This window comes from Ictidomys tridecemlineatus, chromosome 6 (assembly GCF_052094955.1).
Source record: "Ictidomys tridecemlineatus isolate mIctTri1 chromosome 6, mIctTri1.hap1, whole genome shotgun sequence".
Taxonomy (NCBI): domain Eukaryota; kingdom Metazoa; phylum Chordata; class Mammalia; order Rodentia; family Sciuridae; genus Ictidomys; species Ictidomys tridecemlineatus.
Window position 1 is genome coordinate 187,662,312 of NC_135482.1, and position 23,522 is coordinate 187,685,833.

General features: G+C 47.5%; 1 long non-coding RNA gene across 5 annotated transcripts in view; it reads right to left on the minus strand.

Annotated features, from left to right (window-relative positions):
- Positions 1 to 4,487: 4,487 nt before the first annotated feature.
- Positions 4,488 to 23,522, minus strand: part of LOC144365200 (uncharacterized) — a 59,729-nt gene continuing 40,694 nt past the window's right edge. Inside the window, exons 2-8 of one of the 5 annotated variants that reach the window (XR_013423494.1) lie at positions 13,266 to 13,343; positions 12,956 to 13,049; positions 12,688 to 12,772; positions 11,793 to 12,498; positions 11,009 to 11,133; positions 9,875 to 10,036; positions 4,488 to 6,152 (exon numbers count right to left, since the gene is read on the minus strand). This is a non-coding gene — a long non-coding RNA (uncharacterized LOC144365200). Of the gene's footprint in view, positions 6,153 to 9,874; positions 10,037 to 11,008; positions 12,499 to 12,687; positions 12,773 to 12,955; positions 13,050 to 13,265; positions 13,344 to 23,522 lie in introns of all 5 variants that reach the window. The other 4 variants (XR_013423495.1, XR_013423493.1, XR_013423491.1 and 1 more) reach the window with 4 other exon arrangements.

Here is a 23,522-nt window from a genome sequence, read left to right on the forward strand (position 1 = left end):
TCAACCTCTTCGTGGATAAAAGGAATGGATCTGGGCTACAACATACTAATGTGGTTTAGAAATCAGATCATGTCCCCGGCACCACTGTGGACACGCATGCCTCCCACTGCATGCCTGGAGGACTCTAACGGGGAGGAGTCAGGTCAGACTGGCTGGACCCTGGGTGGCCAGTTCAGAAGGCCATTGCTGACAGGAGGCAGCAACCTCAGCTGCCAGAGATCCACAGAGATCTCTCCAGCACAAAAGGAAGAAGGAATGCACATGTTTGTCCCCCACTGGTACGTGGGAGCTGTCCCATGACTTCAACTAGAAAGAATCAACCTCACGTGAAAAGCACAGGGAGGTCAGGAGAACAGGACAGGGACCCCGAGGGGTGGCAGGCAGGGTGGGAGGGATGTGTTGGGAAGGGATATCGGCCAGATTCACTGTTAAATTGTGTGCTACAACAAGCCACCATTATCTATGACTACCACACACCAAGAAATTTTTAAAAAAATAAAAAAAGAAATGCTAAAACAAAAAATTGATCCTATAACTGAGGGGCAGTAAAGGGAAATTAAGGATTAGGTTTCAACATATAAGTTTTGGGCAGACACAAATATTCAAGCCATAGCACCATTTTACAGATTTTTTTTAAAAAAAGCCTCAAAATCTGAGTACAGTTGGCCCTGCATATCCAGAGCTTCCTCATCCTCAGATTCAACCAACTACAGATTGAAAATACTTGGGGGGAAAAAGTCATTTCTGTAGTCAACACATACAAACCTTTTTCCTTGTCATTGTTCCCCAAATAACACAGCACAACCTCGGTGTTCAGAGCACTTACACTGCATTAGGTATTGTAAGTAACGAAGCGAGGCTTTAAAACACACAGGCGGTGCCCACAGGTCATATGCAAATACTGCACCGTCTTACAGGAAGCCCTTGAGCATCCACAGATTCTGGACTCCACAGAGGTCCTGGAATCAAACCCCTGCAGACACCAAGGGCTGGCTGCGTCACTAACTTGCCCGGGACCACACAGTCATCACGCAGCCAGCCAGGTGACAACCGATGTCACGTGATTCTGGAGCTCCCTGCCCACCCGGCTACTTCACCCAAGTGAGAAAATGAAAATGTGACACACAAACAGGAAGCGGGGACATGGTTCCAGGGAAGCAGAGTGCGGGCACAGATGGTGAGGGACTGTCGTCACAGTCCTGACTCGTGTTTGCATGACACTTCATAACTTAAAAGCGCGCTCGGATGCGTCTCGCTTGCTTCCTTTCACCCCGCGAAGCAGGAACGTCATGGTGACCGAGGGAGAGGGCTGGACCTGGCCTCCCTCTCTCTGCGCAGGTTGGGTCAGCGCAGAACTGGCGCTGCCTGCAGGCACGTGGAGCTCCTGCGCACACCCCCACCCAGGGCCAGGCTCTCAGAGGCACGCGTGTAAGTGTGTCCCTGGCCTCTGTCCATCTGTAAAACAGAGATAATACTTCTGCAGGTTCTACTGAGAAGGAGGAAAGAGACATTCAAGTGCCTAGCACAGCTGGCTGGCACATCCCGCATCACCAAACATTACCAAGGGCCAGGCAAGTGAAGTGTAGCTCTGCTCTCTCTGGGGGGGGGGGGGGAGAATTAACCTAATGATCAATAAGAGGGAAATGGCTAAGTAAATTATACTAGGCAAATTCAGTAGATTTAATAAACCTTTTTAAAGGGTAGATTTAAAAGGCCATAACAAATTTTAAATAATTAAAGTAAAAAGGCACAAAATTCTAGATCTACTCTAATATTAAACATAGTCTGCACTGAAAATACACATGGAAAAATGAAGAGTGGTGAGATTATGGACTTTTAAAATATTCATAATGGTGCCCAACATCATAAGTTATTAGGAAAATATGAATTAAAACCATAGTGAGACAACACTATCCATCTGAAGTTAAGGGGCAGATAAACACATGGCAAGGTTGAGGGGCAATTCCAACTTGCATATATTGATGTAGACAGATAGATAGACTCATTCACCAGTTCAGAAACCAATTGACAGTATCCACTAAGCTAAATAGAATTATGATCTCTGTTCTGACTCATTCCTAGGTATAACCCCATGAAAATTGAATGGCTAGCATTACTAAAAGAAGAAAAAGAATGTCCACAGTAGCACTGTTCAAAATAGTCCCCAAACCAGAAACAACCCAACTGTGTACTACAGAAGAACAGAGAAATAAATGTAGTATATTTGCAGAGTGGAATAGTACACAGCACTGCTGCACACAAAGAGGATCTCACAGGCATAATGTTGAATATAAGAAACTATTCACAGAAGATTTCCATTTGTATTGTTCAAAGCAGGCAACAGTAATCTATAGGATAGGAAGAGGCCAGAGAAGTGGGTTATTGTAGGAAAGGATTGACTGAAAGCGGTATTAAAATTCTGGACAGCTGGAAATAGTTAATTAACCACTTAAGACTTATTCAAGGCTGGGCACAGTGGTACACAATTGTAGTTCCAGCTTCTCCGGAGGCTAAAGGCGAAAGATTGGAGCTGGAGGTCAGCGTGGATGACATAGGTGACCTAGTGAGATTTATATAGCTTGGGGTACATAAGCCACATACACCTCAATTTAAAAATCAGGGCTGAGGGTACAGCTTAGTTACAGAGCACTTGCCCAGAATACACGAGGACCTGGGTTGAATTGCCACCTTGCCCTTAAGAAAACCTAAAACTCGGAAAAGTATTAAGTTAGTATCAAGGTTTTTAAAACTCAGAATCAGGCAAAAATTTAACATGAAACCTGCCTGACTTCCTCGCCTCTTTTCCCTTGAAGTTCTTTGGAGAATTACCTGATGTGCTACTCAGTAGGAATATATTTCTGAAACAAAAACAGTTGGACAAATAAAAAAATAGAAAAAAAAGTTGGACATTTTAAAAATATTATGCAGAGCATAATGTGGTGCAATCTCTTTCTCTCTCTCTCTCTCTCTCTCTCTCTCTCTCTCTCTCTCTCTCTCTCTTTGGATATCACCAGTTTTTCATTGTATTCTGCAATACTGGACAGTCTTTTCCTGTCCTTTCTCTCTGAGCTGCAGTTTGTCCACCTCCATGAAGGTTGAGAAACTGGCCTCATCTGGGCCATAAGGATTTAGGAAGGAAAGCCTGGTGGCACTTAAAATCCTCAGATGCTTGAAATGTGTCCATGTTGGTCTTTCTATTTAACCAGATCCCAGTTCTACCAGGAGTTCCCCTTATGTAACCTCTATCTTTTGAACATATACAGGTTGAAGCATTCCTAATCTGAAACCCCAAATCCTAAAACATCAGGTGTTTTTTATGTGTGCGTGTGCTGGGATCAGATCCAGGGCCTTGCACATGCTAAGCACATCCTCTACCGGTGAACATGCCCCAGCACAAGATCTGTCTAGAGTGCCAACATATTGGTGGGAAATCCTACACCGTGAAACTTTGTTTCATGCATAAAATTTAGAAAAATACTATATAAAGTTACCTTCAATTTACATGTATAAGGTATATACGACACAAGTAAATTTCATGTTTAAACTCAGGTTCCATCCCTAAGATATCTCATTTCTTATATGCAAATATTCTAAAATCTGGGCGGAGAAACAAAATCCAAAACACTTCTGTTTTGCTAAGCATTTCAGATAAGAGATAAGGGATTCTTAATCTGTGCTACATAAATTCTTAAAAAAAAAAAAAAACACGGATGGTTGGGGGTATTGCATGCATGTGAAAGGCCCTGGGTTCAATCCCCAGCAACAAAAATAACAGGAGAGAAAAAGAAAACAACTTCTGATAATTTACTGAAACATTCTAATGGTTTCCTGAACTCATGCTTCTCTCCTGGAGTGAAATTTATGGTGGTATCTCAGCTCAGGCTGCTATAACAAAACGCCCTAAACTGGTGACTGACAAAGAACAGAAATGCATTTCTCAGAGTTCTGGAGGCTGCACAGTCCTAGATCAAGGCATCAATAAATCCCCAGCTGGTGAAGGCCTGCTTCCTGGCTCACACAGGGAACCTTCTGACCATTTACAAACACAAGACAGAGAGCGAGGCAGCTCTACGGGGTCTCCTCTATAAGGGCACCAATCCCCTTCATGAGGGTTCTGCCCCTGACCTCGTCACCTCCCAAAGGCGCATGTCTAACACCATTCATTGCCTTGGGGGGTTAAGAGTTCAGTATGTGAACTTGGGGGGGTGGGGAGCATAGACGTGGAAGCCATAGGAGGTGGAGTTCAGAGATACACATCAAACTCCACGGTGAAGTTCACGCGTGTGTGGTTTAGATAGCTCTGTGCCTTAGACAGAGGCTGGCCTTCAGGAATCCTGTCAATCAGGGTCAACAATTCACCCCCACCACCTCAGGGAAGGGTCCAGTAGGGAAGACTTGCTCCTGCGGAGTCCTCTGCAGATACTCGGTAGGTGGCATCTCCTGACTACAATGACCTCACCCACAAATAGACTGATTGGCTATTACCATTTCTTTTTCTTTAATTTTTATTGTTGGTTGTTCAAAACATTACAGAGTTCTTGACATATCATATTTCACACTTTGATTCAAGTGGGTTATGAACTCCCATTTTTACCCCGTATACAGATTGCAGCATCACATCGGTTACACATCCACTGTTTTACATATTGCTCTACTAGTGTCTGTTGTATTCTGCTCATGGTTATACAAAATTACATACAAGAGGAAGTGAGGAGAAAGGGGAAAAAAAAACAGGGGGAGAAATGAATTACAGTAGAGGGGGTAGAGAGAGAAGATGGGAGGGGAGGGGAGGGGAGGGGGGATAGTAGAGGATAGGCTATGACCATTTGTTAGGAGCTAGAATGGTGTGGCATTCCCCCAATTCTTCAACAAATTCAATTTACATATTCATCTCTCTATGAGATAAAGACTACAGCTCTGACCAGTTCCCCTAATGAGATGTCTCCCCGACTGGGGAAGGAAGGCTGCACCCCAGCCGCCCCCCTGCACATTCTTGCCTGGCCCCCTCCTGCCTGGAAGCCCCTTGGTCCTAGGGCTCCTGCTGCGGCTGCTGAATGAAGGCACCCGGTGACTTAGCGAGGGAATAAGGGCATTGACCATTCCTGACTGGTTTGCCATCAAAAGGCCCTAAGCCTGGGGTCCTCGGGAATGAAGCTGTTGATAGAGGTTACCATGAACACACCAATCCTGGACTAGAATTTCCAAAGAAAGCCGCAGCCCTCTGAATAACTGTTACCACAAGTGCAAAATCCAGAGCGCCAGACTAAGGCAGGGATTCAAGGGATGGCATGGGCTTGCAGGCCCTCGGGGCTGGCAGAGTCCACACACTGCCTCTCTCCCGGGGCTTGTCCCCGACACACCTGGGCAGCCAACACCACCAGGAGCAATGACAGGAGGCTCGAAGGTGTCACTTCCTGACATCTGCAGGCTCGAAAATAAACAGTCTTGAAAACCTGCAGCTCAGCCCCCGGCATTTCACCAGAACTCGCCCAATGCCCACAAGCCAAACTTGGTTTTTATTGTGCCTCATTTATCTTTCCCAGGAGAAAATGTGATAACGACTAGAGACCATGATTAAGAGGATTCATAATGGACAGGTAAAATGATCCTGGAATCATAGTTGCTTATGAAAATTCTGTCAGGCCTCCGTTTTTCTGGATAAGGAATGATCATCTTGTTCTCCAACTTTTATTGTATTTGATCTCCTCATTAGTTAGATTACTCAAATGTCAGGTACAAGCAACACAGCTGAACAGAGAGACCGGAGACCACACGTGTCCTAGTATAACTCATTACAGAATCATGAAGATAAATGTCAAAGTATTGGTAACAGCGTACTTTTAACCAGGAGGGACAAAAAGATTTGGTGCTGTCTTTATAGCACATAGAAAATTCATTTTTGTTTATCAAGAAGAAAAGCAATAAAATTTGATTTGACATAGTCCTTTTAATTAAAAAAAGAGAAATCTTCACCATGACAGGGAAAATCTTAACAACTTAACATTGTGTTCTTATTTACATGTTTCCTTGTCGAAGCACAGATTTCAACTGGCCTTGTGTGGTCAGATTTATCTCCATGAGACGCGTCTGTGAAACCTCTGTACGAAGGTGCTTCACCACGGAGGTGCAGCGGCAGCAGGCTGGCCAGCGAGCTGTTGGATTTTAAGCATAGGTGTGTATAATTTTGACCAAAGTTTAAATGCTATCAAAATATTTTAAGATATTCAAGTCAAAACCAAATTATTATCATTTCCAGGAAGTCCTAACAAAATGGGATGACCTCTGTCATCTGCTTGTCAAATGACCCAGCTATATCCAGCTGCAGGGGCTAAGCATCTTCCTCTGTAAGCATTTGAAAATGTCCCCTGAGGTTAACAGGTCACCCAGGCCTTGGGCTGCCCAACAGCTCCTCCAATTACTGCTTTTCCAAGTACATGCAGGCACTGAGCAAGAAAAGCAGAAAGCTGTCCTCACTGAGACCACCTGTCCTTAGAGCAGGTGTTAATACTGTCACCACCTGATCGGAAAACAAGAAAGCTCACCTGGTGGCGGTGGCACCCATGTGGATCCCATGGAACCGTCCTTCCTGCCTGACTTGCGCTACAAAGCGGGTTCCTTTCACAGGTTCCTGACCAAGAGAGCGGCCGGACTGGATGCCTGGTTCCCAGAAAAGCCCAGGTCACCCCGGCCTTTACACACACATTGACTCAAAAGACAAAAGAGCTCTGGCAAGGCTGGTGGAAGCCACCAGGACCCATCACAATGACACATAGGACAACTCGGTCATCACTGGGGAGGCGACAGCCTAGATCCCAAATCTGTGCCTCTCACCTCCAAGGTGGGAAAGCAAAGGCCAAAGGACTTGCCACCAACCTGGGATGAAGGTATGTTGCCTTTCCTGTACAAAAATAAAAATTAAAATGGCCTTAAAAAAAATCAGCCTGATAGGAAGTCTCTTCACTCTTCAGATCCACGCGGTGCCTACCCTGAACACACAAGTTCATGAGCATGTACGACCCGCTGTCGTTTATTAACTGGGTTAATGTGGGGGACCTGTCTTCTCTAGCTGGTTTACAATTGACCTTCCCATGAAATGGACTTGTCCTTCCGCCTTGTGTTCTATGGAGGAGGCCTCTCCTGGCTCTCTCTCCCGATAGACTGCAAGTTCACCGAGGGCAGGCCGCGTAGGGTGCTCGTCCTTGGGCTGAGATCTTTCTGTGGTCGGTGGTTAGCTCACACGGTGACCCAGCACAGTTCTTCCGGCACAGTGAGGTGCAGAGGCTAACACAGGGCCCCAGGGAGCTCCCCCTGTGCCCACATCTACATCTACCCAGAGCCTCTGCCTCTGGGTGCTGTCTAACACAGGGCCCCAGGGAGCTCCCCCTGTGCCCACATCTACATCTACCCAGAGCCTCTGCCCCTGGGTGCTGTCTCGACTCTGCAGTTGGTGAACTGGCTGGCAGTTCTCAATTCTGCCACGGTTGGCTGTTTGTTCCACTCTCCAACATCCATGTTGAGACTAAATCCCCAGCGTAACAGCAGGATGAGGCGGGATCTAGAAGAGGTGACTGGGTCATAAGGGCGCCTTCCTCATGATTGGGAGTTAAGGCCCTTGTAAAAAGGCTTCCCACGGGGTATGGCCCTAATGCCTTTCTGTCTTCTGTCACACAGCAGAGAGAACAACCCTCACCAGAGACCAAACCTGCTAGCACCTTGATCTTGGGCTTCCAATCTCCAGAACTGTGGGGGAAATAAACTCATGTTCTTTATAAATTACTCCAATTCAGGCATTTTGTTATAGCAGCACAAGTGGGCTACAGATGTAGAGACAAGACTATTAATGAGAGTTAGCCTAACACTGGCCTGTGCTGCAGTAACAAATAGATACCCAAATCTCAAAGGTGCAGCAGAGCCAAAGCTTCTTTCCTTTTCACAAAAATGTCTAATGTGGGTTAAGATATCCCCAGGGACATGCTCCTTCCTGTGGTCATCCAAGGATAGAGGCTATTTCCACCTGTGGCTTCTCCATATTCAAAATGGTCACCATCAAAGGGAAAGAAGATTTTGGAAATCCTATGCTTGTTTTTAACTGCCTAAAACCAAAAGTGACAAAAGTCCTTTTTTTTTCACATGATCCATTAGCCTGATCTAGACACAGGGCCCCAGTTCAACTACGAGGGATAATGAGAACTAGGGACTATTTGGTGAACATTGCTGTTCCAACCAGGCAGATCCAAGAGACCACTTTCAGATGCTCTTGTATAGGGAACTGGCTCTGCCAACAAGGTGCATGATAATAATGTACTTTTTATTATTTAATTGAATCAAGAACTCTCTGTGTTTATATTAAAATAAGGTCTCTGTTTATGTGATTGATTTTTTTTTGTTATTTTCAAGAAAAGCAAGTCCTGTAAAGAGAATGTGCTTTATAATTCATACAAAGCAACGAGGTGCTGTGCCTTGGCTCTGGAAGAAGGTTCTTAAAATACTATATCAGGCTCATCTGTTGAGGCCGTCCCTTCTGCTTGCTATTGCCCAGTTTTCCATCTCTTATAATAGTAACCAGCTTTGAAGCCAAAATAAACTCACAAGTTCTCGAGAACACCCCATCTGCCTCATCCTTCAACACCAGGAGTCCTTCCAAGGCGCTCAGTGGCTGAGGCCACGCATACTATAAATCAGTCGTCAAGTGGCTTCCTTCCACCGGGGCTAAAAAGATGTGCCCATTTCACTCTTGTTGCCAGAAGAAATTTTTAAATCTCATACAATGATTTTTCCCAGATCACTAGCTTAAAGACTATCTTTGGGATGGTAAACAAAAATAGTCACTCCCCGCGTGGGAAATAATCTGTCTCTCTAAAAGCTTCTCCATTGGGATCAAAATAATAGCCAAAGAGAACAGTCACAAAAATAAGTGTCACATCTATTAACAAACGCACCCATCCTATTCATATGCATACAACAATCATCTCATTATGGTCCCTTTCTTAGTTCATGCAAAAACATAAAGAATTGCAAAGCTCTGTTTTGTAACTTATAAGTAATGGGGTTTTTTTTATAACTTGTAATTCTGATAATTCCTTAAAGGCTATGACCAGAAAAAAAAAAAATGTTATACAAATCACACTGATGCTTTCCCAATAGCAGAGAAGTTTTGAAATTCAAAGAGAAAAACATAATCATAAATGGCATGCAGTCAACTCTCCTGCCTCTGATGAGGCTCCCTGGGGGCTCAAAGGGAATTTCAGTCCTTCTAGCATCTTGCTCTGTGTTGCACGATAGCATGGTATTCAAATCAAATAACTAGAGTTAAGAAATGCTGGCAGCTGGCAGCATTTATCCAAATTTCAGAGCCACTAACATTGGGAGATGGTTACCCAGCAGCAGAGCTAGGTGAACACACACTCATACCCACAGACACTGATTAAACATGTATGTGCTACAAAAAGTGTCTCTATGACCTCTTTGTCTTTTTACCAAATCCACTCACTGTCGGCCAGATGCTTTTGACCTTGAATTGGAGCACACAAACCCACATTGTCACAAACTATGGGGAATTAATGGACTCGCACACTATTGACCTCTAAAGCAGTGCTTCTCAAAATAGCTGGTGAAGAACCGTGTTGCTGTCTTCTTCATTTTTTTCCAATCCAGTGCAGACTGCTGTGCTGTCCACATGCACAGGACCTATAGGCAATCTGCATGACCTGCAGCTGACCCCTTGGCTGGGCAGCGCCCAAGTTGGTCTACAGCTGGTCACACTCTTAGAGGTGACAGCAAGGTCAAATGCCTACACAAGCTTCTAGGCACTTACTCTCAGTTTCTGTGTTTGTGTCACTGCAGGGTGTAACACAGTATTTGGGGTGGCACTGACCTGGAGATAGGGTAAGCCTTGGCATGACTCTTGCTCCTTCTCCTGGCGTTCTCCAGGTTGCCCTCCTCTCTGTTCCAGCTGCCCCCTTGGGCTGGTAGGGAGGGATGTGCGTTGGTTCCAGTCTAATATGTATCAACGTCCAGAAGAGAGATTGCTTCAAGGCTACAACAAAAGAGCAAAGAACTCCGCCTGGAGGCTCTGGCAAACATCTGCACACCTCCCGCCACTTGTTGGGTTGCATGCCTGTTTCTGAACCTTTAACAGGTGAGGAAAAGGGGGCTCCTCAACAGCAATTGGGCCCACTCCTGGAGCTTGGGGTGGGGTCCCGTTCTTCAAGTTCATGGACTGCACAAAAGGAATAACTATTAGACATTAAAGTGAGTTTATGTGGTGGAAGAAGGAGAGAGGAACACATGCTGTGTAGATAATCGACAGTGGGAGAGGCATTCGAGCTAAGCTGTTTGCATGATTATTAGTTAACCAAAGGGTATTAATAAATAGTCGTTAATTCAGTAGCTACGTATTGACCCTGGCACAGAGAGCCCGACTTGTCCTAAAATCCCAAACAGCTGATGAAAGAATCGATTGACCCAACTTTCTCCAATCAGTGTGAACAAAGGGACAGGATTTCATAAAACAAATCTGCTTAGGAAGGGAAGTGAAAGGGAGGGGGAGGGCACCCTCTGGATCTGAGAGAAGGAAGTTCCTAGGGAACAGGAAGACATGTGAGTCGGGCGGATGCTTCAGAAAGTGTCTCCTGCAAGAGTACAAAAATGAACCCCACTGGGGCTATCGCTCGGTTGGTAGAGTGCTTGCCTCACCTGCACAAGGCCCTGGGTTCAATCCCCTGCAGCACAAATAAATAAACCAATAAGTAATTCCACAATTATCTCCTCCTTCAGCGTGAGCTTTGTGTACTGACTTCCTCCTTCCCAAGTCACAGATATGGAAGGGGGTGGAGGAGTGGAGAGTGACTGTAGAGTGGAGAAACTTCAGCCAGGTGGCCAAGGTCAAATCAACAGTTATAAATCCTATTGATATCACGGACCCTCGATGTGCTATGACTGCACCGCTGTGGTCTTGTTCCCAGTGACCCACAACCCCAGTCCACCATGAGGACAAAATTAAACAAACCCCCGCTGAAGATTCTTCAACTTCCCCGATACTCCTCAAAACTGTCCAGACCAACAAAAACAAGAAAACCCTGAGGGACTGTCACAGCCGGAAGGCACCCGACAAATTGTATCCTAGATGCAATCCTGGAACCAGAAAAGATCATTAGCTAAAACCAAGAAAAATCTGAATAAATATGAACTTTAGTTAATATAATTTATCAGTATTGGCTTAGTAATTTAACAAATGTATCATACAAACGTAAAACACTAATTAACAATGGGGCGGGAGGAGATGGGCATTCTGTACTATGGGCTCAAGTTTCTGCAAATCTTAAAGGTCTATTATTTTTTAAGTGCCTGCTTCTAAATAAATGGTTAAAAGTTATTGTTTAATAGATTCAGAGTTTCAGTTTAGGATGATGACCAAGTTCTGAAGACGGATATTTGCACCACAGTGTGAATGTCAGTTAATGCCCTGAGCTATGCACTTTATAAAGGTTGAAATGGTCAATTTGATGTTAGGTACATTTCACCAAAATAAAAGAAGCATCACGTTAAGTGCTCTAGTCTGGATCCTGAATACCCCACAAAGGCCCATGTATTAAAGGATTGGTGGAAAGAACCTCTAAGAGGTGAGGCCTAGATGGAGGTTTCAGGGCACTGAAAGTGTGTTCTCAAAGGAGATTGGGGAGCGCTTATCTCTTCCTCTTTCTTTTGCATTTCAGTCATGAGATGAATGGGCTTTTTGCTCTGCCTTGATGTGCTGCCTTGTCCCAGGTCCATGACCAATGGGTCCAACTCACCATGGGCTAAACCTCTGAAGCCATGAGCCAAAATTAAGGTTTTCCTCTTTGTAAATGGATTATCTCAGGTTATTTTGATATAGTGACACAAAGATAACACAGTATGTGTTGGTCAGCTTTTCATCTCTGTAACAAAATACATGAGAAAAATGTCTTAAAGGAGAAAAAAGATTTGTTTTGGCTCCAGGTTTGTGAGGTTGGGTCCATAGTTGACTTGCTTCACTGTTTCTGGGCCTGTGGTGAGACAGGACATCATGGCAGAAGGTGTGGCAGAGGAAAGCTGCTCAGCTCATGGCAGCCAGGAAGCAGAGAGAAAGAGGGGCCAGGGACAAGAAAGACCCCTCCAGGGCATGCCCCCAGAGACCTACTGCCCCCAACTAAGTGCCCCCACAGCCCCTCCCAATAATGCCATTGGCTCCAAACCCCTCGATGGATTAAGTCACTGAGGAGGCCAGAGCCTCAGGGTCCAGTCACTTCCCAGGAGCCTCGGATACTGAGCCTTTGGGGAACATTCCAGACCTGATCCTTGGCAGGACGGCACACGTTGCTCTGGTGGGATTGCTCAGTTTCGGTGACAGGTTTCACAGGTATCAGGTAAGTTCCCTGCTCCACGCAGGTGGGCGTTCATGTGATGTGTACCTGAAGGCTCAGAAGTGCTGATGGTCAAGGTCAGGGAAACTTCCCAGGAGCAGGGTGACCTGAGGTTCTTCCAAAACCAAGAGAACTGCCACTGAGAGGAGGCATGGGTGACGCAGGGTCCAGCAACAGTCTGAGAAGAGTCAGGCTTCTCACTGGCTCTGGATTTGAATTAGACTGCGGAGGACTCGTCCTCAAAACCTGGTACCTCTGGCTGACCTGTGGCTGCCCACCCCCGCCCACGCCTGTATAAGCAAACCTTGGAGTGGCCCAAACGCGAGTCTTGTTAGAACCCTGACTGACGCACGGAATGAAATCGTCAGCCCCCAAGTTTGGGTTCAATCCTGAAAAAAATGAAAAAGAAGACCACAAGTCACATGTGTTTCACGGGAAGCCTTTGGGGCAATCCCACGTTGACATCCAGGCACCAGCGTGTGCTCTTGTCGTAGGATGAGGAGACAGAGAGGGGGCCATGGGGTGGGGTGGAAAGGGTGGAAAGCGGATCTGGAGGGGCCCAAGGAACTTACCCAGCACATTCTACAAGCCTGGCCCTCCAACTCCTCCCCACGGGAACCAGGGCTTCTGCCTCCCCACAGTTTAGGGAGGGCATCCATGCTGATCCTGGGGAAGTGACGGGGAAAACATCACAGAGATCGTAAGGAACATCAACTGTGACACTTTTGACTATAAGAAAGACTAAACTTAATAAAGGTAAATAAATAAACAAATAAATAAATAAATTTAAATAAGAAGTTTATTATTTTTCAATAAGCCGCAGGTTCAAGGCTGGGTAAACCAGAATCCTACTGTGTGCATGGGGGCTGTGCACTTTTCTACCTCATCAACATGAGAAGGTCTCCTCTTAGTGCAAGATGGCTGTAGGTGTTCCAGGGTCAAACACCAATCCAACGACATCTAAGCGAGACAAGGAAAATTTTGGTCCATAGTCTACTTTTAGCAAGAAAAATCTTCCCCCCAATCTTCTAAGGGGATGCCTTCAGATACCCTTGGCCAGAAGTAAGGCTCAGACCATTCCTTCACAAGGCGAATGAGGGTGTCACTTAAGTTAATCATGATTTACACCCTGGGGCCCTGAAGAAGCCACCGATTCAGGGCTCTGCCAACAGGAAAAAGAGAGGGGTCATGTCCAACGTGCCCACCTCAGGAGAGGATGGTACAACACTCTTCCTTCAAAGAGGATTCCCTGTAGCTTCATCCTGCCCCACCCCCCACAAGTAGAGACCCCGAAGTCAAGGAAAACACGGTTGTAAGAGACTAGAAATTCCTCTGCCCTCCCTCATCCTGCCTTGAAGGAGGTGCCCACCCACGGGGCCTTTGCTTCAACTTCTCTTCTCACACATTCATTCAGCAAGTCTCTGGTGACCACTTACTGTGTGTCTGCCTGTGGGGATAAAGAATCAGTGAGGCAAAGTCCCTGAAGGCCAGGAGCTCGCAAGGGATGTCAAGAGGGGGAGAGCGGAACCGCTCTAGGTGCCGAGGAAGGAGACCCAGCAGAGGCGGCCAGTAGCGCCTTCCCCGCTGGAGAGCCGGGCGGGGCCCTGGCTGTCCACAAGGAAGTCGGAGGCAGTGGCTTTGGACACCGCCTTGAGAAGGACGAAGGGAAGGCCTATTGGGCAGGAGGGTGGCGGGGAACGGGGCGAAGCTGCGGTGGACAATATTGGGTGTTTGACAGAAGCCCTCCTGAGCCCTCCGGAACCCAGGAGGAACAGTGGTGACTCATGAGGACACGGCAGGGGTCATGGAACACGCCAACCCTCAGAGCCTGTCAAGGGACCTCCCAGAGAAGGGACCAGGAGCAGCAATGGAAACTCAGAGCCAACTGCACACGTGTGAAGCATGCTTGTGACACAACAGAGGGAAACGACGTCTGCTACCACACCATGTGCCCTTCGCCCATAAAGGAACGTGCTGGTGGTGACAATAGTAACAACCCAGCTGGTGGCTGCCGTCCCCCTTCTAAGTGGGTAGGTTCGTGTTGGATTTCCCTTGACCACTCTTACAGTGCCACCTACAGGTCAATTTAGGAGAGATGTGGCCCTCTCCATGCCTTGACCCATGAAGTCTAGAGACCTGTTTGATGACTGCAGAGCAGGGCACTGTTAAACATTTGGAGAAGGCTTCGCAGTTGGGTTTTCATCCACACCGACACAAGCACTAACATTCTGCTTTTCAAATGCTCTCAGCTCAGAAAATTGCACCATCCCGCAAGTTAATCGGATTTTCTATACATAGTTTCTTCCAGTGTGTAATTACTGGCCCGGCTTTACATTATTTTAGGATAGTGTCAGCAGCTAATTGTGGGACAGTCTGAATGCTTTGAAATGAGCTCGGCTGAGTGTGGGAATAGCTCAGCAAATTTAGGGCTGCGTGTGCATCATTTTAAAAGTCTATTGTTGAGCAGGAGCACGGCAGATGAAGGCTAGAGTCCAGTTCAAAGGCGAGCGCCTGGGGAGTGTGACCTCCTCACGCACTGAACTTCCAGAGCTGCCCGTGCTCTGTGCGTCCGTCCGTCCTTGACGCACAGAGTCCTGCTTCAGCCTCCCAAGATGCTGGGATTGCAGGCGTACACCACTGCAGCCAGCTTCTTTGCTTCTTTTAGCAAGCGTCAGGACTCCACACTCGTTTCCCAGTGGACGTCTGAGCTGCCCCAAGCAGGGAGGCCTGGGCCCTGGCATTCCACTGGGTCCCTATCATGGCCTCAGGCTCACAAAAATCAAACCATTTGACCTGACGGGAGAGGAAGTTGTTCAGCACCTCAGGCTTCCATGAAGGGGAGGGACTTTCCTTGCCATTCCCCTGGAGGCAAAAGGTCAGGAAGAAGGCTTCTGGCCTCTGGGGCTCACTCCCTCTGGGTCCTGCCGGGCACAGGCACACAGCATCTGAGGGATGAGCACCGCTGAGTCGGCCCCTCCACTCCCTCTGTCCTTGTTCTGTTCTCGCGATGCCGATGTCCTCCTCTCCACCGGCCCAGCGACTCTCCACAGCGGCGAGGCCTGCTTCACTCAGGTCAGGTTGCCTTGTCTCGACAGTTTCACTGGTGATTAAGAAGGGGATGTGAATTCCGCAAGTTGACTTAACCAAGCGTTGTAGCTCCAGTGGGAGGATGGGAGACAGGGAGCAGGACCCCAGGGCTAAGCACAAGAGGAAATTAACAGGTAACGTCTAACGTTAATGAGCCAAAAGGAATCACCTGTCCAAAACCGCAATAGGATAAATAGCAGGAAAACAACAACAACAACAAAAACAATAAAACTATCTTAAATGGTCGCCACTGGGGAAGGGGATTAAAGAGAATGGGAGAGGTGGTTTTGCCAGCCTGTGGGGCTGCCACAACACAATACCACAAATTGGATGGCTTGTGTGGACATTAATTTCTCCAAGTTCTTGAGGCTGCGAGTCCAAGGTCAAGGTGCTGACCAACTTGGTTCCTGGTGAGAGTCTCTTCCTGGATTGAGGACAGCGGTCTTCTCTCTGTGGGGTCCTGCGGTCTTTCTTCTGTATGCACAGAGGAAAAGCGGGCTGGGTTTCTCCTTCCTCCATGAGGACACCAGTCCTGTGGATTTGGGGCCTCATCCCCATGTGAGCGCTGCCATAAACTGCTGTTTTCTAGCAAGTCAAAGGGGTTCCAGAGACACAGAGATACTAGCAGAGAGGCCAGGAGTCGAGAGGGCTCCCTCTTAGTGAGCTTTCAATAGGCTCCTCGGAGCCCCTTCCTGACCAATCCTTGAGTCTGGCGTTAGCAGGAATGCTGCTAAGGCAGTCCATCAGGAACCCCCACTCCCCCGAGATCCAGTCAGGCACCTCTCCCTCCACCCTAGAAACTAACCAGTTCCTCTCCCTCACCCACCTTTTAATTTTCTTCCTCCTCTCCCTCATCCTCTTGACACCTAAGGTAGCCTCATGGTGGTTTTCCATTCTCTGTGCCCATTGGCTGTAATCCCCTCTTATCCCTGTTGTTTATGGAGTTGAGCTTAATACCTCACCCCCATCGCACTAGTCTTGAAGAAAGTCTTGCTTTTTTTTTTTTGTACTGGGGATGGCATCCAGGGGCATTTGACCACTGAGCCACATCCCCAGCCCTATTTTATTTGGAGAGAGAGTCTCAATAAGTTGATGAGGCTGGCTTTAAACTTGGGATCGTCCTGCCTCAGCATCCCAAGATGCTGGGATTACATACACCACCGCAGCCAGCTTCTTTGCTACTTTTAGCAGGGGTCAGAATAAACTCTCCATGATACAACATAAAGCATACTTTCAATTGCCATTTGGTTGCAACCAAATGGTAAGAAAGAACTTGTAAATTAAATGTAAAATAGAACTAATTCTTCTTCTGTCACCAAAATAGCCCCCTCTCCAGCCCCATATGCCTATCTCTTGCTCCTTCTGTGGCATGGGGCTCTTAAAATGGCTCTCAATGATCCCACCTCCTGGTATCTGCTACCTGGTCTAATCCCTCCCTTTGTGTGCAGGATGAAACCGGTAGCTAGGTTCTCATAAAAAGAATATGGGGAAAGTGACGGGATGTCACTCTGAGCTGGGATTAAAAGACTATGGCTGCCATCTTGCTTTCAGTCGTTCTTGTCTTCTTGGTTTGCTTGTTTTGATAAGGCAAGCTGCTGTGCTGGTGGGACCCATGAATCAAGGAACTAAGGGTGGCCTCTGGCCAACAGCCAACGTGAAACTGATACCTCCAGCCAACAAACAGCCCATGAGGAACAGAACCTGCCAACAACCATGAGTGTGCTTGGAATGGTCCTCCCCTAGCTGAGCTCTGAGACAAGCAGAGTCCTGGCCAACACCTTGCTTACCACCTGTGCGAGACCCTGAAGCCCAGACCTGGCCAGGCCTCTCCAGGCTCCTGACCCACAGAAGCCATGAGACTGCAAGGGAATGCTTCTTAAGCTGCTGTACTATGGGGTACTTGGCTACACAGCAATCGATAACTAATACTCTTCCTTGGCCTTCTTATCATCGACCAAACAAAGCCTTTTGTGGATGACTTAAGTAAAAACAGAAACCAGTGCGACACACATTTTGGGTAGTTTGAGGGCACGTAAAATCCACTCCACCATCTTGGGCCAGCAATATTCTGATTTAAACCTGTCTCAAAAAAAGAAAATGCTAGAGATGATTTCAGATTCCAATATCTCAGTATCTTCCCTGGTCCTCTCTGAATATGGTCTCTTTCTGTCACATGAAAATGCACATTTTGAAGTAAGGGTCTAGGGTTGGGGGAATGGGGAGATCTTTAACATCCCTCTAGTACCCACAAGTCATCCCTCCATCCCTTGCTGTTCAGAATTATGTTTATTTATCCAACACTTAGTAAGCACTTAATAATGTGGCACTGTTCTGGGTAGGGGGACGCAGCAAGGGGTAAAGACTTTGCCCTCACAGAGCTCATATTAGTGAAGGGGACAACAAGAAAAAAATATATAAAATATATGGCAGACTGTGAGATATGCTATCAATAAAAATAACTTGAGGGGAGCAGGACAGTCGATGGCAGAATGGCTGTGGCAGCAGGCACGGGTGTTTTGGGAAGGGTGGCCCCAGAAAGCAGTTCTGCTAAAGGACTCTTTTAGCAGGGACCTGAAATAATGGGACCAGACATGAGAAAATCTGCCAAAAATTATTCTAGGCTGATGAAAAAAACAGGCACAAAAATTCTGATAATGGATCAAACTGGGAATGTCAAGAAACACGGAGAAAACCATCATGGCCAGAGTGGGGTAAGCAGTTAGGCTGAGGCTGAGGCTAAGAGATGGGAAGGGCCTGTTGCAGAGCTCTGGTGGCCAGTGCAAGGTTGAGGTTTCACTCTCAGCATGACGGGAAGGCTGGAGAGAATCTGGGTCTAGGTGATTCCAGACTGCCTGACTTTTACCTATGGAGGGAAGTGGGTTCCTAACCCTCTAAGATACCTCTGGTTGAAAGGAAAATCAGAGATTTTGGTAGGCTCTGAATAAATTGAAAATGTGCATGATCTATGATCTAGCAATTCCATTTACAGTACATGACAAAGAATTCACCATGCTTTTGCACAAGGAAGTAAAGGATGTTCATCATGGTATTACTGTAATAATAACACAACTGAAGTGATAAGGAAATTATCACTTAGAATACATTGACTATACAGCTTTTAAAAGCAAGGAATAAGATCTATCAATACAAACATGTGCCAGGCATGGTGGTGCACTCCTGTAATCCGCGTAATTCAGGCAGCTAAGGCAGGAGGATCACAAGTCCAAAGCCAGTCTCAGCAACTTAGCAAAGGCTCAGCAACTTAGTGCTCTGTCACAAAATAAAAAGTAAAAAGGACTGGGGATGTGGCTAAGTGATAAAGTCTCCCCCCCCACACACAAACACACCATTCAATTCCCAATTACCCCCCCACACACACACACACCAAAATAAATATATATGAGAACATGGATATGTTTGAAAAACAATGTTGAGCAGATAAACCAAAATGTAAGTCATTATGTATTCTATGACATCACTTATAGAAATTGAAGGCAACACCCATTTGGGTTAAGTGTCACAAAGCTTACTGTAATATTTTACTTACTACAAAAACCAAATGACAGAAATATCCTCTGTTGATTCTAGGTGGAAAGAAACTAGTGCTTTTTATATTATTCTTTCCACCTTTCTATCCACGTAGGAAATAGCTCAGCTATAAGGAAAGGGTTTTTTTGCAAATGTATGGCCACATGAGATTATTCTCCCTGGAGGAGATAATATCAGATCTCTGTTTAAGACTCAAGAAAAAATTAAAGTGTTTTTCCACTTTTGTGAGTAACAGTCCTCATAATTCACATGAGGCCTGGCGTCCTCGGCAGCCCCCTGGTTCTGTGACTAAAAGGCCCCACCAGAACAACTGTAGAGGAGGTAAAGGGCTCACGGTTTACTTTAAGGCTCACAGTTTCAGAGGTCTTAATCAATAGCAGAACATCATGGTGGAAGAGTGTGGCAGAGGGAGGCAGCCCACATGGTGATCAGGAAGCAGAGAGAGACTCCACTCATCAGATAGAAATGTCTACCCCAAAGCCATGCCCCCAATTCCCACCTCCTCCAGCCACACCCCACCACCTCAGTTACCACTGGGTTAATCCCTATCAGGGGACTAACTCACTGATGGAGTTAAGGCTCACAACTCAATCATTTCTCCCCTGAACCCTCTTACATTGTCTCACACGTCAGCTTTCGAGGACACCTCACCTCCAAACCATAACACCCCTCTTCTCAGCACTTCCCAGCAGAGCTGGGGCTCCACCCTCAGCACCAGGGTCAACAGCACCCCATAGTTTTATGTGGAGTGCTCTGTTCACAGGGTCCTAAAACCTACATCTAATGAGTCCACTTAAAAGAATAAAACCTCTCCCTCCCCGCATGAGATCCAAGGGATCCTGTGGGCTGAGAAAGTCAACCTCACCAACAGATGTAAGCTTTTAAGCCGCTGAGTTCATTCGGCTGGAAGGCCCCAGGATGTGGAGAAAGAAATGAGCAGATTGAAGTCCACGTCCACCTCGACCCCAGCGCCCGATGTGATCCAGGAGCACCCGAGGGGAGGGAGGGGAGGGCGTGCACCTGGAAGGGCCGGTCAGCCATTTCCATTTCTTCCTCCAAATGTGTTTTCCCAAAACTCTAAATTTACTTAAATTGATTTACAAACATGACCTCACATTCCTTGAGCTTACCTCAGTCACATTTCTACCAGATGCTAAATGTTTTATGCTAAGATTTCAACTTCCACTAGCAAACTGCTCTGCATCATCCCAGCGCTCAGTTCCCACCAGTAAAGAGGAGAGGGAGGAAGAGAAGGAGGGGGAAGGAGGAAAGGGAGGAGGAGGAGAAGAAATGCTCACCTGCTCTGAGACTTTGTAACAATGGTCCACTTTATGCTTTGAAGATAACACTTGCTGCTATTGCAACTTACTTTTTAAATGGCCATGTTTCTTTCTCTTCCTCTAATCTCAGGGGAAACAGAGTTATCTTTCTTCCCCATCCTAGGCCCAGTCATCTGTCCCCCAGTCCACACCCACCATAGGAACTAAGTAATCTAGACTTTGGGGATGGCACCAGAAGATCTCAGAAATGACAAGTGAACTGCAACTCCAACAGAGCCCATGAGTCACCTTTTTGAAAGCCCCCTGTTCCTGCTCATGGGCAGAATCACAGCCTTTGGGGCAGGAGCCCCCTGTGTTTCTCCTTTGCTAGAAAACCAATAAATCTTCTTTTTCCTTCTTCTCAAAACCGTGTCCTCATTATTAGATTGACATCGGGGACAAGAACCGAGCTTTCGGCAACGACTTTTACTGCTCAGAATTCAATTCAGGGAAACTTCACATTTCTCTCCTTTTCCAAGTCAGGTAAACCCACTTTTTCTGAGCCAGGGCAATCCTGCCCACCCCTCAGTGGGAGAGGATGTCTCCCACTTTTTACAAAATTATGTAAGAATTCTGGTGCCAGAAAATCAGGACAGGGCTGGCCTGGGTCCAGAGCTTTTGCCTCCTCGCTGGAGCACTGCCTGGGCTGCTGCCCACGTCCTCTGGCAGTGGGCAGCTCTAGATGTCACATGGACGCCAGGGTCTCCAGGCAGCCCACCCTGTGAGGAGCGATTCCTCCCCGGAGCCCTGGCTGCTGCCAGGCTTGGCTGCCCACGGGTTCTCTGCACAGAACCCCACTCAAAATATGCCAGCAGGTCCGTTCCCTCCAGGAAAGAATCCTGCCATGCCATCTGTCTCAGTCCCTCCAGGCTGCTGTAACAAAGCAAGTCACACTGGGTAGTTTGTAAACAACAGAAATTTATTATTCGTGGTTGGAGAGGCCGAGAGTCCAAGCTCAAGGTGCCAGGAGACTCGGGGAGCCGTGGGGGCTGTCTGCCTGGCAGATGGGCCTTCTGGGAGTTTTCACCTGGCCTTTCACAAGGCCCAGGGGAAGGAGGCTCACTCCCTCAAGCCCTCTAGTGAGGGGCCTCCTCGAAGGCAGAGCCCTGGCTCCTAATCCCCTCCCGGAGCCCCTGTTCCCCATCCTGGGGTTCAGCCCCGGTCCTGGAGGCTCAGGCCACGACTCCTCAGCCCCAGCCCTTCAGCTTCCCCGGCTCTGGCCCTTTTGAGGAAGAACGTGCTTATCTCATTCCTGTTCTCACCCAGGGGAAACGGGGTTATCACGGTACACCCAGCCATTGAACCTGCTTCTCTAAATGTCCTGGACCTTTTTTTCCCAGACTCCCACCCGAGGCCCTGGCTCGAGAGCGCTTTCCTCCTTTTTAGGAAGGACGGCAACTCCCGGCTCTTCCCACAGGGTGACTGCTCCACACAGCGAGAGCACCACAGGCCCCAGAGCTTTATCCTAAACAGCCCGGGCCTGACCCTGCGCTCCACAGCTGGAAAGGACTTGGGTGTAAAGCGTTTCTGCTTCTGCAGCGGTTCAAGTGCCTCTCTTTCAATCCAGCCCGAACCTCTCTCTCCTTCCTCATCCCCCAGAGCCCCTAAACCTGCCTCCATTTCTCTCTCTCTGGGATAATTCTAACAGGCCCAAGGCTCTCTGTGGGGCTTTACAATAAAACACAGCACACGGCCCCTCCCCGGGAGAGCAGCAGCAGCTCTGGCAGGGACACCCAGGCAGGTCCCTCTGGATGGTGTCTTCTGTCGGTGGCCCCCCGCCTTCACCTTCCCTCTTCTCCTGGGACCCCTGCCTCCCTTGGCCACAGCTTTGACCCAGGTGGCCCCCAAGTTGAACTGCTTGGGTTCACGCCCACCTCTACCTCTGGGGGCCTTTGAGCAAGACACTCACACATCCTGCCTCTGGAAAATGAAGTTGATGATAAATTAATAAAATGATCATTAATAATGGGTGATTCATTATAAGTAAATTATTAATAATTAGACCTTTCATAAGGTGGTTGTAAAATCCTTGGAGAAAAAGACAGTGAAACACAATGTCCCTGAGTGTCCTCCCTGTTCTAAACAATCCAGCCAAGTTAAGGAACAACGAGAGTGCGTCTGGGCCAGAATGTGCAGATACACATTATCTTGAAGGACAGGGCTCTCTCCCGCAGGCTGGGAATTAGGACAAACTGGTGTTATCTGGAGAAAGCTGCTTTCTTGTGTGCACACCAAGTTCCTGGAGTGCTGGTCTGGTGACGTCACTACATCTGTAGCCCAGGTTATAAAACCCACCTCCCTGTGGTGACTGGCACCAAACTGAGGACACAGAGAGGGCAGGTGTCACTCGTCCAGCCGGATGCCACTGGAAAAAGAGTCAACAGAGACGGAGGCACTGTTTTCTGGAGTCATGTCACCAGAGACATTACTGCACTGCAAGGGACAGAGGTGCCCCACCCATTGCCCTCCCTGCAAGCATTGTTCAACAAAGTTCAACACCCGATGTCTCACTTCCCATCTTCTTTGGTCTCTTAGCACCCTATCCTGCTGCCCTAGCACAACCGGGCTGTGAATGTTACAGTGGTGATAAGAGTTAAATTAGCTAATGCTAATAAACAACGAGCGATGATTGGCACTGGGAAAGCTATGCTACCTGTGTTAGCATTGCTACTGTCGCAGCTCAGCTGACCTTTTATCTCCCCAGAGGATGCTTCTCTCACTTGTCCAGACTGCCTTCAGCATCCCTGGACTGTTGAGAGCCACAGCCGAAGGGGCAACTTCTAGCTGCCAACTGATTGACTCCTCTGCGGTGATGCTCATTGGGCTGTTTCCCCGCCCTTTCAGACCACGGAGCTGCTCATTGGGGGACGTTTTTTGGCTCCGCCCACACGACCCAGCCAATCGGCCTCAAGAGCAGGAGGAGTGTGGGAGGTTGAGAGGCTTGTGGGAAGCCGGTGGTGGCAGTTGGGCTCTGAGGGTTTTCCTGAGGAGCTGTGTGGTTTGGTGTGTGTGTGTTCTAAAAATAAAGTTTATTTCTTTTGACAAGTGGCTCCTGAATTGTGCCCAGCCAGACTGCGGCACTGGACGTCCCCGGCTCTGTGGCACTGTGGTGGTTTGCTTCACATCAGACAGTAGGTTCCCTCAGATCAGTAACTTCTTTGTGACGAGCCCTGTGGCCTTTAGT